General features: G+C 45.5%; 1 protein-coding gene across 2 annotated transcripts in view; it reads right to left on the bottom strand.

The window, feature by feature from the left end:
• LOC116950796 (unconventional myosin-IXb-like) overlaps nt 1-13855 on the bottom strand; it is a 103801-nt gene extending 89946 nt beyond the window's left edge. For both annotated transcript variants that reach the window (XM_076073067.1, XM_032968870.2), the window contains exon 1: nt 13387-13855. The gene's annotated coding sequence lies outside the window, so the exon portion shown is untranslated. The remainder of the gene's footprint in view (nt 1-13386) is intronic.
• Nucleotides 13856-14172: the final 317 nt, after the last annotated feature.

The raw sequence follows: 14172 nt of genomic DNA, 5'->3' as shown, positions 1-14172 counted from the left end.
AGTTATGGAGAAACGCATGAGTGTGTTATTTTTCCAGGCTTAGTGACCAAGGCACCAAGTCAAACCTGTATCCAGATTGCCATCATCTCACACGAGACGAATAATCTATTCAAAAGAAGATAGCCGAGGGAAGCGGATACCACAGAGCTACCTCCGAGAACCCTACAAGTACTCTCCGTTGACACACAGCAGGAGGCAGCATGCTCCCACTCGCCCCGCCTCCCAGGGTAATGGTCACCACGTGACAATCGACCCGACACGCCTACATCTTAAGACGCGGATAAACATGCGGGCAAATTAATTGCACAACCAGATCTCGGCTCTGTGATTGGTAACCGGGCTGATATCATAAATCCGACTTTTAATGCCGTGTTTTACGAAAAATGAGAAATCACTGTTTACAGTGCATGCAACAGCGCTCTCTCGTGTTGGCGGACAAAGGCCGAGTGAAGCCACTCTAGAAGTGGCTCTGTGGTTTCATCTTCCGGGACCGTTTCCTAACACCACGTGGCGCTCAGCTGACTATAGCAGTGGTAGATTACAATAAAACAAACGTATGCTGCAATGATGTCATTGGCGGTAAATTCTCAATAAAAATAACGAACAATAATTTTCAGTCCGTTTCAACCGACCGTTGGATAAAGGCCTTGCCATGCCACGTCGGTCAAGAGGGGTTTTTTTTAACATACTTCACCAAGCTGGTCAAGGCGCGTTGGCGAAGGAGTGAGTAGGGGTGTGGGCCCAAGGATTTGCCACTGACGTTAGCCGTGGCTGGGAATTGAACTCAAGACGATAGCGCAGTGTGCTTACCATTGCGCCCCATGGTGTGCACAAGTATGGCACTTTAGTCAAATCCACTGCTGGATAAGGGCCTCTCCACGCCATGCGGGTCGTCAGGGTTACTTGGCCACCCTTCGCCATGCCTGCCAGTACAGGCTGGTCAACGAGTACAGGCAAGGGGGTATTATAAGTAGAGTACAACAGCAAATCTTCCCGCGCTGCCCTCCACACACCCCTGCAATAAGCCCGGTGCATATACATATAATTAACAATTTTAATGAACAGAAACATTTGGGGAATCCAATACACTCTCCGCCAAGCCGAATCCTTCAGTCGGCCGACTATGGAGAAGGATGTCAATGCGAAAACATTATCATGCTCCTTTAAACTCTGGAGTGGCAAGTAACTTTGTAACCAGCGCATAAGAGCTCTCTGTCAAACAGCAACTAACGGGTTGTATGTATGTTACGTTGAACTTCTTTGACACCGTACGTAACAAACCGTGCTAATCGGAGGTGCGGGGGGAAGGACAACTAAACAAAAAAAGCAGTTATCAGGAAATTACTTTTTCAATCTAGATCATTTAAAAGTGCATGGCTCCAGTAGGCTCCAAATATCGGAAGGCAGAGCGTTCCAGACGGCGACAAGCGCACCTGAAAGCGCGCAATGCGGTGACCACCGTCTTTGTTCGATGGCCAGCCAAAAGCCGCTGCCACAAGGATGACCACCGGAGTTTTGCGTGATGATAGTTTATGCTCCTTGACTAGAGGAACGCGTGAATATATATTTCTTTGTTACCCAAGGTTTAGTGACAGAGCTCACATTCAAATGCCCTATCAGCGCCTTTCGTGTCTCTCTCTCGGTGAACCTCGCAATTCGGTTCCTGAAGAAGCTCCCGGCACAGAGCGAAACGTCAGACATCGCACCGAACAAAATCGGAATCAGAAAACGTATTTATACTGGAGGAATACGGTGGTATTTTTCACAGATGTCCAGTAGGTGCACGGGGTAAAAAAAAAAAAACACGTGATAGCAGTTGAAAGTATTCAGAAAGGCAAACAAATCACTTGATAAAAAAATACAAATAAAACTAAACAATTTTGTTTCGTTCATCAGGTAAAGCCCACCGAGCGATTTCGCTTATTTTATCAGAAGCGACCTGGCCCGTACACAAATGACAGCTCGACAAAGTGGCTATAACACCCTCGAAAAAAAACACACTTCCTAGGGTTCAGCTGCACAACAGCCAAAACCGCGAAAACCCTACGCAGCGACATTACTCACCAGGAAATATTTCTAAACTGGTACCGAATTTGTTCCGGCATTTAGTGACGCGCGCGAGTTATTGTGAAACAAAGTGTCGGCTGGCTAGGCCGGGATGAACGTGGGAGACATTCCACCCATGCCACTATTCCATTGAACTCAAAGCTGAGGTTTCGTATGAGGGCTCCCCGTATCGTAGAGAGAGGTCCTTTGCCAGTAACATCTGGCAGTCCGCCAGTATTGATTCAAGCAAGCCTGGACTCTGCTGATGAGACACTACATAAATGTGTTGAAAGCGGTCCAGGAGATTTGCTCGCGTTGATTCAATGCTGCTCAAATTATGCACTCCCATGGAAAAGACGGATATATGATGGGGACGTTGTCTGCTAATGTATTTTGTCGAGGTGGGTATTATTTTGGCTCAAATACACTTGTGGTTCCCTGCTCAAATAAGAGTACAGGAGGAGCAGTTAATCATCTCCAGTGGCAGCAGCCCTGAGTCAGTAGGATGAAGGCCTCCAAACCATGCAATGTCAGTCGGTCATGGTGGTTTTTTGACCATACTTCACCAAGATGGCCAAAACGAGCTTTCCCATGGACAATGGAAGTCTCGCGAGAGAGGCAGCAAAGTTCACTCCATAGCGCACCTAAAACCAAGTCGCAAGGAACACGACCGATCTCGTCAAGTGTCGGAAGCTACGCGTGAGGAACCTCCACGCATGACCAGGTGATATAACACACACACAGCCGCTTGAGGGGTGTCCTCACATCATGCGGCGTGACGAGTTACTTGACCATACTTCACCACGTTGGTCATACAATCGATTTCAATGTAGGACCCACCGACACCCCCTCCCCTTACCCCCATCCCCCAAAAGCGCAAGGATGTCGCTCACAGCAATACAAAGCAAACTTAATGATTAAATGTCAGTGCGCTCAGCTAACCCTACGTGGTAACGTGCATCAGCAGCGCTCTGTAAATCAGTCAAGGTGCTTGGGATGCAAGTGTGACAGGCGGCAGTGAGGGCGGAAGGGTCAGCAGTCCATACACATCGCTAGTAATGCCCCCCCCCCACAAAAAAAAAGATAAAGATCCCCTGTATGGCCTTAACAGACTGTTAGGGAAAGTGCTGTTAGCGAGCACCTGTGAAGAACGGCACGGCGAGGGGGTGGGTGGCCAACACCACGCCCGGCCGTCTTTGTCTCCCCAGTGGTGATGTTTACACACCGCACCAGGTACTCATTTGAGGCCGAGTCGATCTAGGGGAGGCCCAGGACCGGTTCAAATAATCGTCTCTGCTGTTGGCCGTGATCGGGAATCGAACTCGGGTCGCCAGGTTCGTAGTGCGGCACACTAACACGCTACGCTACAAGCTCCCCACATAATACTCCCCCACCAACACACACACACGTTAACCCGGTCTGTAAATGATGAGAAATCCGAATGATAACAAAATAAAGTAGTGCAGACTGGAAAACCAAAGGTTTCAAAAGCACAAAAACGAGCGTAAAAAAAAGGACGTAGGCTCTGTGCAGTATGCAAAAAAACGATCGGCAGTTCCTGAAGAATTGAAATGTGATCTTCTTGTCTTAGGGTGGCCATGAAAAAAAAAACATTTGAGCAAATGTGACTGACTGACAGGCACCGGCGATGTAGAGAGAGACAAACTGCGGACCCGTCTCGTCCTTATTAGGACTCATCAGCACCAATGCTCACTGCTACAAAGTGTGTTTTGCGATGCACGGGTCCAGCGCGGTCTCTGTGCAGTACAGCGGGAAGGAGTTAAATCACATGACCAGCACACGTACCCCAGCACCTTGAACCCTGAGAGCGTGTGTTAGTGTGGGTGTGTGTTTGTATGTATATGGGGAGCGGTTGTGCAGCGGTTAGCGCGCTGCGCTAAGAACCGGTGACCAAAGTTAGATTCCTGCTCACGGCCAACACCGGTGACAGTTATCTGAACCGGTCCTGGGCCTCCCCTAGGTCGACTCAGCCTCAAATGAGCACCTGGTGCGGTGTGTAGTAAACATCGCCACTGGGGAGACAACGGCGGTCGGGCGTGGTGCTGGCCGCCCACCCCATCGTGTGTTGTGCCGGCCTTCATAGGTGCTCGCGAACAACACTTGCCCCAACAGTCTATCAAGGCTATATGGGGGAGCTGTGTCTTTGTGTGTACATGTTTATGAGTATTTGTGTACAGTATAACTGGCAAGGTAGCTGAGCGGGAGAGCGAGTGGCTCGCAATCAGAAGGTTGCAAGTTCAATTCCTCATTGTGGGTTGACTCAACCCATCATCCTTCTGGGGTACTAAAGTGAGACCCAGTGTAACAGAAATCCACGTATATGCACGCACGATCGTTCGTCTACGTTACCTCTCTTTATTGTGTCTTGATTTTTTGAAGATATTTATAACATCATAAAAAAATCACGGATAATAGGATTAAGAGTGACACGGATAAAATGGTAATTTTGATGCCGAGGTTAGTGGAAGTCGCGGGTAATTGGGCCGTAAATAAGTGGAGTTTACCTGTGCATCACTTAATTGGGGAGAGGGTTGTGTCAGTGATCGGTGAATAAATGCAGGAGGACCTGGGCACCCCTTTATTGACTCATTGTTGACTTGACTCGATCTCCCATCGGTATTATAATAATGACATTTATAAAGACCCAGATTTGGCAGACAAGTCAACAACTCAAGAGGCGCTGAGCCAAGCTCAGTGCTGCTCGAAAGCCTGACCCAAAACAGATAGAGACCTTTAGATGTTGCTTGGAAGTCAAAGTGCATTTGATGTTGCGGATGTGCAAAGGGATAAGAGTTCCACACCGAGGGGGTGACAGGCCCACCAGCTTTCAAAGAGGTTTGGCAGTACAGGGTGTGATGTTGGAGGAGTGCGAAGGAGAAAGATGGAGGTAGCACCTTGCCTCTTATGAAGCTGGCAACCCAAGTCCAATTCCCTGCCACGGCTAACATCAGTGGCGCGTGACATTTGTAGCGGTCCTGGGACACCTTCTTCACCAACCTGCAATGCCGAGCATGGCGAAGTATGATAAAAAATTACCCTCCTACCCTGCTCTTTCTCCTATGCTTCTCATTCCATAGGTCACTGCTGATGATGGTCTAAATCTCCACCCCCCCCCCCAGTACATATCGATATGTTCATATACTGCGGGTCTATTATCTGCTGTTACTGTTAAAAATACAAATAAATAACGTAAGACAAAATTCTATTGGCTCTGTTCAGTGTGAGTTTCAGGCGAGTGCTTCTAAGACTAATAGTTAATTTTACCCATGATGAATTAGCTGTAACAAGTAATATTTTGCAAACCGCTTATCCGCCGATTCTAATCAACATGCCAACATGAAGGCCTGCTCACTCACTACCATGTAGCGGAGGCCAAGATGGAAAAAACTATTTTTTTCATTTATTTTATTTTCGGAAGGCTGCTATGACTGATAAGGAGGTGTACTAGGTGCACGTGCAACCCGTTTGTCAATCCACTGCTGGATGAGGGGTACACTGCGATAATTATATAGCCGTTGTGCGTTGCCAACGATACGTTGGTGAAAATTATATAACGTGGTTCGCGTTAAATAATTTACCAGCCCTTTCGTCAATCCACCACTGAATTAAAGGTCTCCCCATGCCATGTTGGTAAATGGGGGTTGTTTCACCGTACTTCACCACGCTGGGCAGTGTGGGTAGGTGAAGGAGTACATCCATGACCAGTTCAGACATCACGATAACTCTGGTCAGGAATCAAACATCTAGTTTCCAGGTTGACAGCGCAGTGCATTAACTACTTTCACGTCACCACCCTCCTTTGTGCCCTGCGCTGCTAAAGCCTGGTACTTTTCACCCGACTGTGTCTTCTCGCCCCCGATAACAGTTGGAGATGTCAGAAATTATGCCGACACAGCCTTCAAAATATCTCCAACTGCGTCAGCCTCTTTCAACTAATTATGGTTTCTATTCCTGGTTTCAGCCAACCAAGATTCAACCTTGTTCAATAATGTAGCGAGTTAATGGTCTCAGCCCAACGACTAACGGACCGCACAACAACAAAAAAACATATTCAATTAAGCTTTCACTTAAATTGGAAAAAATTAAATCCAGATTACATATCTAAAACATTAGGATTGTTTGGATTGCTATGTGACGAACATCTTTAGCAGTGCGGGTGGGAAATTTCTGCCACTTAGGATAAGAGATCACTTAAATGCATCTCATAGTATCACTATCCACGGGACCATCCTCTACCACAGGGTAATGGACTGCTCTGTGAGAGTTATATTATCTTATTATCTTAATGAGATTTATATAGCGCCTTTACCAAGGTGCTTGACTGCAATTATATAATTGTACATAGCATGTTAATAATTTGAAATAAAGAATTGGGTTATTGTACGTAGTGTAGTTTTGATGCAGTAAAACAACAGGGATTGATAAGGAGGAGGTTGGGATAGGCCTGGTCGTAGTTGGGGGCGAATGGACACTACGTAAAAGGACACAACACAGATAGCACAATTGGTATAACACTGGGGAAAAGGCAAAACAATAAATCCAAACATTATACTTACTGTATTGTATTGCATGAAGCAGTAATGCACATGTACCATCTGCCAGCAAGTAGATGGTGTTTGTGCCATTGCTTAGTGAGTTTGAAACCATGCAGTGTTCCTTTAACTTGTGGTTTTCTATTTTGTACAGTCAAAAGGAAGTCAGCAACACTCTCACACAGAGAAGGAACCAATACTTAATCATTTAAAAACGTCAATGAATCATCCTGGAAGCGCAGACAATAATGCATTGTTCGTCCAAGCGTGTGTGTGTATAGCCATGTGTATATTGGTTTGGGAAGGGGTGGTACAACGGTTCGCACTCCGCACTACAAACCTGACAACTGGAGTTAATTCCCAGCCATGGAACACATGAATGGTGATTGATACCCGAAGGTAACCTGGGCCCTCCCCTGAATTTACTCAGCTGTCAATGAGTACACCCTGGTCTCGTGTGAAAAATATCAACACTGGAGAGACAAAGGTGACCGGGCGTGGCGCCATCCACGCCTACCCCTCTCGTGGGCTCTGCTGCCCTTAAAAAGGTGCTCACTAACAGCCACCGTCTCAACAGTCTACGCAAAGTCTCAGTGCACACAGTCACGTGGGCTAAGTCCCTGCGTGTGTAAAAGATGCAGCCCTGCAACTTCCTACTCAGACCACTGCTGACGGATAGTGGCTCCACTAGAGAGCTCTCGAGAGAACCCTCCTCGAGAAAGCATTTTGGCCCACTATTCCTCGCTGGTCAGACGTCTTGGAAGAGGTGTGTCGACCCACACTTTACCCCACCGCACGCGACCTTCCGACAGACTAATTGGTGTACCCCTTTCATACTGCTGGGTGGACAAGGGCGGAAGCGACTGAAGAAACTTGAACCATTGTTTCAACTGCCGCGCCGGGAGATCGAACCGGCGGATTCTGAATTGCAGGTCCAGTGTGCTTGCTAACCAATGTCCTTTGTTATATTGTGTCCTTTATTGTAAATTGAAAACGAATTTCTTTGGAATAGATTTTCGTGTTTAGTTTGTTGTCCTTTCCCCTTGCCCACCCCCTGATTAGCACGGTTGGCTACGTACGGTGCAAAAGAAGTTCAACATACTGAGCATACATTAATTAGCCAGGAAATCTTAACCAAGTCCCAAGACTCTTTTTCAGTTGGGTCATGCATTGGGATCTTAAGGGATAAAATGTATACGTTGTTCTGAAGAATTAAGTATAATGAAGCTAAACACAAATTGACAAAATTAATTACACGAAATGATAGAACTTAATATAGAAGGCTGCAAAATTGGACTCAGGCTTAACAAAACAAAGTTACATCCAACGCGTCAATTCAGCGCATGCGTTCGAGAGGCACATAGCTGCAAAACACAGTGGAGTGCGTACACGCAGGGCAGTTCGTGATGGTGGAATGGGATCAAAGAGTTAAAATCGAGAGGCAGGTGAGAGCAGGATGGAGTGCATTTTTGCAAAAATTTACTGAATAATATAGAAGGCAACATTCCAATAAGGGACTCCTCTACTAATGAACATTTGACTTACGAACTTTCAGAGATACGAACAAACCTGTTCATATGTCCAGTTGCCTCTTCTGATCGAGAGTCATAAGTTAAACCACTGCGCAATTGATGGTGGTGGAATCTACATCTGCAGAACATGAAGAACCAGTGGCATCTATATCTACAGGCTATTATACAACTTTTAAAGCCATTCACCGTGTTTAGTGTATACGCCATACAACATGTTTGGATTCTAGATTTGAAGCTTTCGTGACTGCAAGGATCCATACTCTTTGGTTCTATTCGGTAAAGTCACGTAGGTAAAAAATAAAACAACAAAAATCACGACGTTTCGGCCACAACACAAGCGGCCTTCATCAGTTGAAGGGACCAGACTCTCTCGAAGACTGCGCTGTTTGGAATCGGTAGGCGTAAAAGTTGGACTTACAAACAAATTGACATCTACCACGAGCGGCGATGCAGAGATGAAATCGGCCACTGTGCAAGAGATAAGAGTAAATAGTTGAGACGGGGGTGAAATTGAAATGCCTTCATCTAGCAGTGAATAAATCAAACATGACGATGATGATGTTGTGCTACAGTTTAAGCGCATCCTAGTTCGTGACAACTCACAAATTTCGTACCAACGAGTTCTTCTTACTGTAGGTTTATGGACGCTGTTAAGTTACTGTTTTCAAAACCGGCTTATGAAACATTGACAAGCTGTAAAATTCCTCGCCTAGCCACTGGGTTTTCAAGTGCAGCTCTTATTTAATAAAATGCATACGCTACGGGTATTAACGACAGCTGACCCATGCAAGTAGGATAGCGGTAGCCATTCATACAAGCACAATGGCCCTCCGTATTTTTTGAACTGACTGCTTGCTTGTACAGTACGACATCGTATACAGTGAGGGAAAAAAGTATTTGATCCCCTGCTGATTTTGTACGTTTGCCCACTGACAAATAAATTATCAGTCTATAATTTTAATGGTACGTTTATTTGAACAGTGAGAGACAGAATAACAAAAAAAAATCCAGAAAAACGCATGTCAAAAATGTTATAAATTGATTTGCATTTTAATGAGGGAAATAAGTATTTGACTCCCTCTCAATCAGAAAGATTTATGGCTCCCAGGTGTCTTTTATACAGGTAACGAGCTGAGATTAGGAGCACACACTTAAAGGGAGTGCTCCTAATCTCAGCTCTTTACCTGTATAAAAGACACCTGTCCACAGAAGCAATCAATCAAATTCCAAACTCTCCACCATGGCCAAGACCAAAGAGCTCTCCAAGGATGGCAGGGACAAGATTGTAGACCTACACAAGGCTGGAATGGGCTACAAGACCATTGCCAAGCAGCTTGGTGAGAAGGTGACAACAGTTGGTGCGATTATTCGCAAATGGAAGAAACACAAAAGAACTGTCAATCTCCCTCGGCCTGGGGCCCCATGCAAGATCTCACCTCGTGGAGTTGCAATGATCATGAGAACGATGAGGAATCAGCCCAGAACTACACGGGAGGATCTTGTCAATGATCTTAAGGCAGCTGGGATCATAGTCACCAAGAAAACATTTGGTAACACACTACGCCGTGAAGGACTGAAATACTGCAGCGCCCGCAAGGTCCCCCTGCTCAAGAAAGCACATATACATGCCCGTCTGAATATTGCCAATGAACATCTGAATGATTCAGAGGACAACTGGGTGAAAGTGTTGTGGTCAGATGAGATCAAAATGGAGCTCTTTGGCATCAACTCAACCCGCCGTGTTTGGAGGAGGAATGCTGCCTATGACCCCAAGAACACCATCCCCACCGTCAAACATGGAGGTAGAAACATTATGCTTTGGGGGTGTTTTTCTGCTCAGGGGACAGGACAACTTCACTGCATCAAAGGGACGATGGACGGGGCCATGTCCCGTCAAATCTTGGGTGAGAACCTCCTTCCTTCAGCCAGGGCATTGAAAATAGGTCGTGGATGGGTATTCCAGCATGACAATGACCCAAAACACATGGCCAAGGCAACAAAGGAGTGGCTCAAGAAGAAGCACATTAAGGTCCTGGAGTCGCCTAGCCAGTCTCCAGATCTTAATCCCATAGAAAATCTGAGGGAGCTGAAGGTTCGAGTTGCCAAACGTCAGCCTCGAAACCTTAATGACTTGGAGAAGATCTGCAAAGAGGAGTGGGACAAAATCCCTCCTGAGATGTGTGCAAGCCTGGTGGCCAACTACAAGAAATGTCTGACCTCTGTGATTGCCAACAAGGGTTTTTCCACCAAGTACTAAGTCATGTTTTTCAGAAGGGTCAAATACTTATTTCCCTCATTAAAATGCAAATCAATTTATAACATTTTTGACATGCGTTTTTCTGGATTTTTTCATTGTTATTCTGTCTCTCACTGTTCAAATAAACCTACCATTAAAATTATAGACTGATCATTTCTTTGTCAGAGGGCAAACGTACAAGATCAGCAGGGTATCAAATACTTTTTTCCCTAACTGTATATCCAACTCCCTAGTGACTTAGGTATAGGCGGACAGTTGAAAGGGTCAGATATGTGAACTTCTATAGACAATGAGTTACAAGCACCGTGCACAAATAGGTTACAGGACAAAATAAAAGCAAAAACTATTTTACACGTGGGACATTGCTTCACTGTGCTTTAAAAGGAGGCAAATATAGGCGATTATAAGATCAAATTACCGTTTGCGAAAAGGTCAGATTTGAGAAAATTAGTTACACACCACGCACATATAATGCATTAAGTGTGGCCGGTTCGTTGGCCCAGGGAGGATGTTCGACGGTCAGATACGCGACGTTGTACGGTAGATGTCATAAGCCAGCGACTCGAACCCCACTAACGGGAACGGGGAATTTCCACCGCAGGCCTCAGGTCTATGAACTGGAGATGGCCCAATTTCCATGCCAGTTTGTGAACTACTCTGTCTTGTTTCCACTTATTTATAGACTGAACGACAGTGTAAAAAAAAAGACTTGGAAACTTGGAAAAGGGCTTGAGAGGAAAGCGCATGAGAGCAGTGTTCTTCACTAATTTTCAGAGGGTGGGCCACTTTCGCCAATTAGACATCATCAGTCTGTGTGGGCCTCCACACATTTTAAACGATTGTTGGGTATGACAGCAGCACGATGATGATGATGGGGGGAGGGGGGGGGTCTTCACATATTGTGGATTGTCAGGGGCCGCACGTCTGGGGCCACGCTAAAGGCCACCAGGGGCCACCGGTGGACCGCGAGGCCCTTGCAATGAAGATGTAACCAGGGGGGTAGAGAAGGTTTACGATTGGTGGGGCCTCGTGTGCAGGGCGGAGGACGGCAGGTGATCGAGACGGGCACTGGAGTGGCGGCACCCACGCGTCGGTGACGAAGGGCAAGACATAAAATCCAGATGGTGGAGATTATAATGAGACTGTGAGAGTGAGATCCTTGAAGGACGCGTTGACAAATGTCACAAGGAGAAGAGCTAAAGGCAGATGGCGGCGTGGGATGACGATGGGACTGTAACAGTGGGAGTCAACTGTGAAACATCTGTGGGATCTGGCAGAAGGAAGTGATGGTGTAACATGGTGGCATTAACACACAACCCCATCGCAGAGACGTATTGGGCACAGTAACTCACGGGAAATTACCTTCCCACAATTCAACGGTACCAACAAACGTTTTAATAATGTAACTTCTCGTATAAATTGCTGCATTTGGTAGTGATACTTTTTGATCGTTGATGCGTCTGTCCGTTACTCAACAGCTACTATTAGGTAACTAAAGTATTCATGCATATATATTAAAAACTGGGTTATCAGAAAATATATATACATTATTTTTAAACGTAACTCATTAGTCCCCAATGGTGTTAAGTTAATCCTCCAACCCTCATTCACTCCATCTCTCTGGCCTCGCTATTTATGTGCTGTGATGAAGGGTCATTGCCCGAAACGTCGCCTACTTATATATTTTTAAAAATATGGCAATGTTACGGATTCATGTGTTGAGTTTCTGTTAATTTACCTATTAGACTTGGTAATACTCGTAATCGCTTATAGGATACACAAGTTACGTGTGTGTTAAGATTAGTTTCCCTGCTCAAAGGATTTCATGAGGGTGGCATTGATTACATTGCCGGCCATGAGCTAGCTCTGGAAATTCCACATTACTATGGCAGTGCCAATCCCGCCCATAGGACGCCTACAGTTTAATTATGTAGAACGTGTATTCACGTGTAAGTATTGTGAAACATGTTACCAAACGTGATAATAATAATTACAGCAATAACTATTCCAACTATAAACCTTCAAACGCCACTGTTAACCGCACACATTAGTGTGCTGAAATAAGCACTCTATACGTACATATTCTATACGGTACTGTACCGTCTTAATAATACTCTACCACATATAGTATGGGGCCAGTATAAATTGTAAATAACCAAGTTACGTCATCTAATAAGCTGAACATTCCACATTACTATGGCGGGGAGGGGGTACCTGCCTGTACAGTATGTACAATCATCTCTGGTGAAGTATGGTTCAAACTAATCCCCACGACTCAAATGTAATGCGGAGACTTTCATCCAGCAGTGGATTTATACAAAGGCTTGCACGTGTTATGGTGATAGTGTCTTGTGTACAGCTGTGGATACCAAGCCACTTCAATACACACAATGTATTTACATTTTTATCATATTCTATATATACGCGATTCAATCGTTTTGTACGTTTCAAACACACTACGATACTATAACCGTACAGCTCAGAATAATCCCTGTTGTACTGCACCGCTCCCAAATCTACGCTGCCCCCGATCCGCGTGGTGATGGCCCAAAAATCAGCGTCCACGTGCGTGCGGGTTCTCATCCAACAGTGGATAGAGCTCTGTCTGCACGTACACTATAATAACAACAACAACCATACAATGTGACTATACAGAGTGAACCCATCGGTGTACACGCTTGGCACAATCATATATACGCTGTAACGTAGGTCAATTCACGAGCGCTGTAACGTTTACATGTAAACCCGTTTCGATTACGTTCAAACAAAAGCCTGTTATATTTTCTAAGAAAATTGAAATTTAAATAAAAACCGGTGTTCCACTCAAGCGGAGCGTTTCTAAATTAACATTATAAACGCAAGCGTAACATCACCATACAACATTGCCACGATAACAATGGCACATCGCACAAGGCAAACCCCACCGATGCATCGTGTCTATGCGTGGTTGTTACAGGGCATGATGATATATATCGTGACATTTAAAACACACACTCACCGGACTTGGAACACGACAGTCGGCGGACGGAGCCCCTCTTTAAAAAGGGGGACGCGATCAAATAAGTAATTACTTGACCGTTTTTTTGTTGTTTAAACATTATTTTTTTTGTGTGTGTGTTCGCAATAACGAACGATGCACACAAAAAAATTATAAAGATTGCGTCTTGAAACCCACCCAGCGCGGCCAGCTCCGACGTTAACTCAATACGAACGCCGCGGTTGCATTTCCCACCGCCGATAGGCACCGGGCTCTCCGTGCGATTGCAATGCGCAGAGCGGATAGGCAAGCGGCGGCGGCGCGTCAAATTTTTTTTTTATGGTAAATCGCCTTTCTCTCTCGGCGACGACTTCTTCGAACGTCGCCGCCCGTGATTGCTCGGAGTTTTTGTGGGAAATATCCGACAAGGGCGGGGTTGAGGGAGGTCGGAATCGTCGGCGTTTAAATTGGACGGTGGGTGGGTGGTGTGGGGTGGTGTTTCGCCGTTCCTAGATGAACAGGGTTGTTGTTGTTGTTCTCGCCGTGACGAGAGCAATGTGTTTAGCCGGCAAAGAGGCAATTTAACCTACGTTTGACAACGGTAATTCATTCATAATAAACGGTAATATTGTCGGCAGCCTTCGGCAGCGTGCAAACGTTGTTAATACGTTTCTCGCAAACCCACGCGATTTTATGTTAACGACGTTTTATCAATGTATACTGGGCCGGCCGCAAATTGATGTTAAATATATATTTTTAATTCGCGTGACATGTTTTTCATGCAAGAGGAAAAAAAAGGTCAAATAC

The sequence above is a fragment of the Petromyzon marinus genome, chromosome 40 (genome assembly GCF_048934315.1).
Source record: "Petromyzon marinus isolate PM22_M1 ecotype Great Lakes invasive population chromosome 40, UKy_Petmar_22M1.pri1.0, whole genome shotgun sequence".
NCBI lineage: Eukaryota > Metazoa > Chordata > Hyperoartia > Petromyzontiformes > Petromyzontidae > Petromyzon > Petromyzon marinus.
This window is presented reverse-complemented; position numbering and strand designations above follow the sequence as displayed.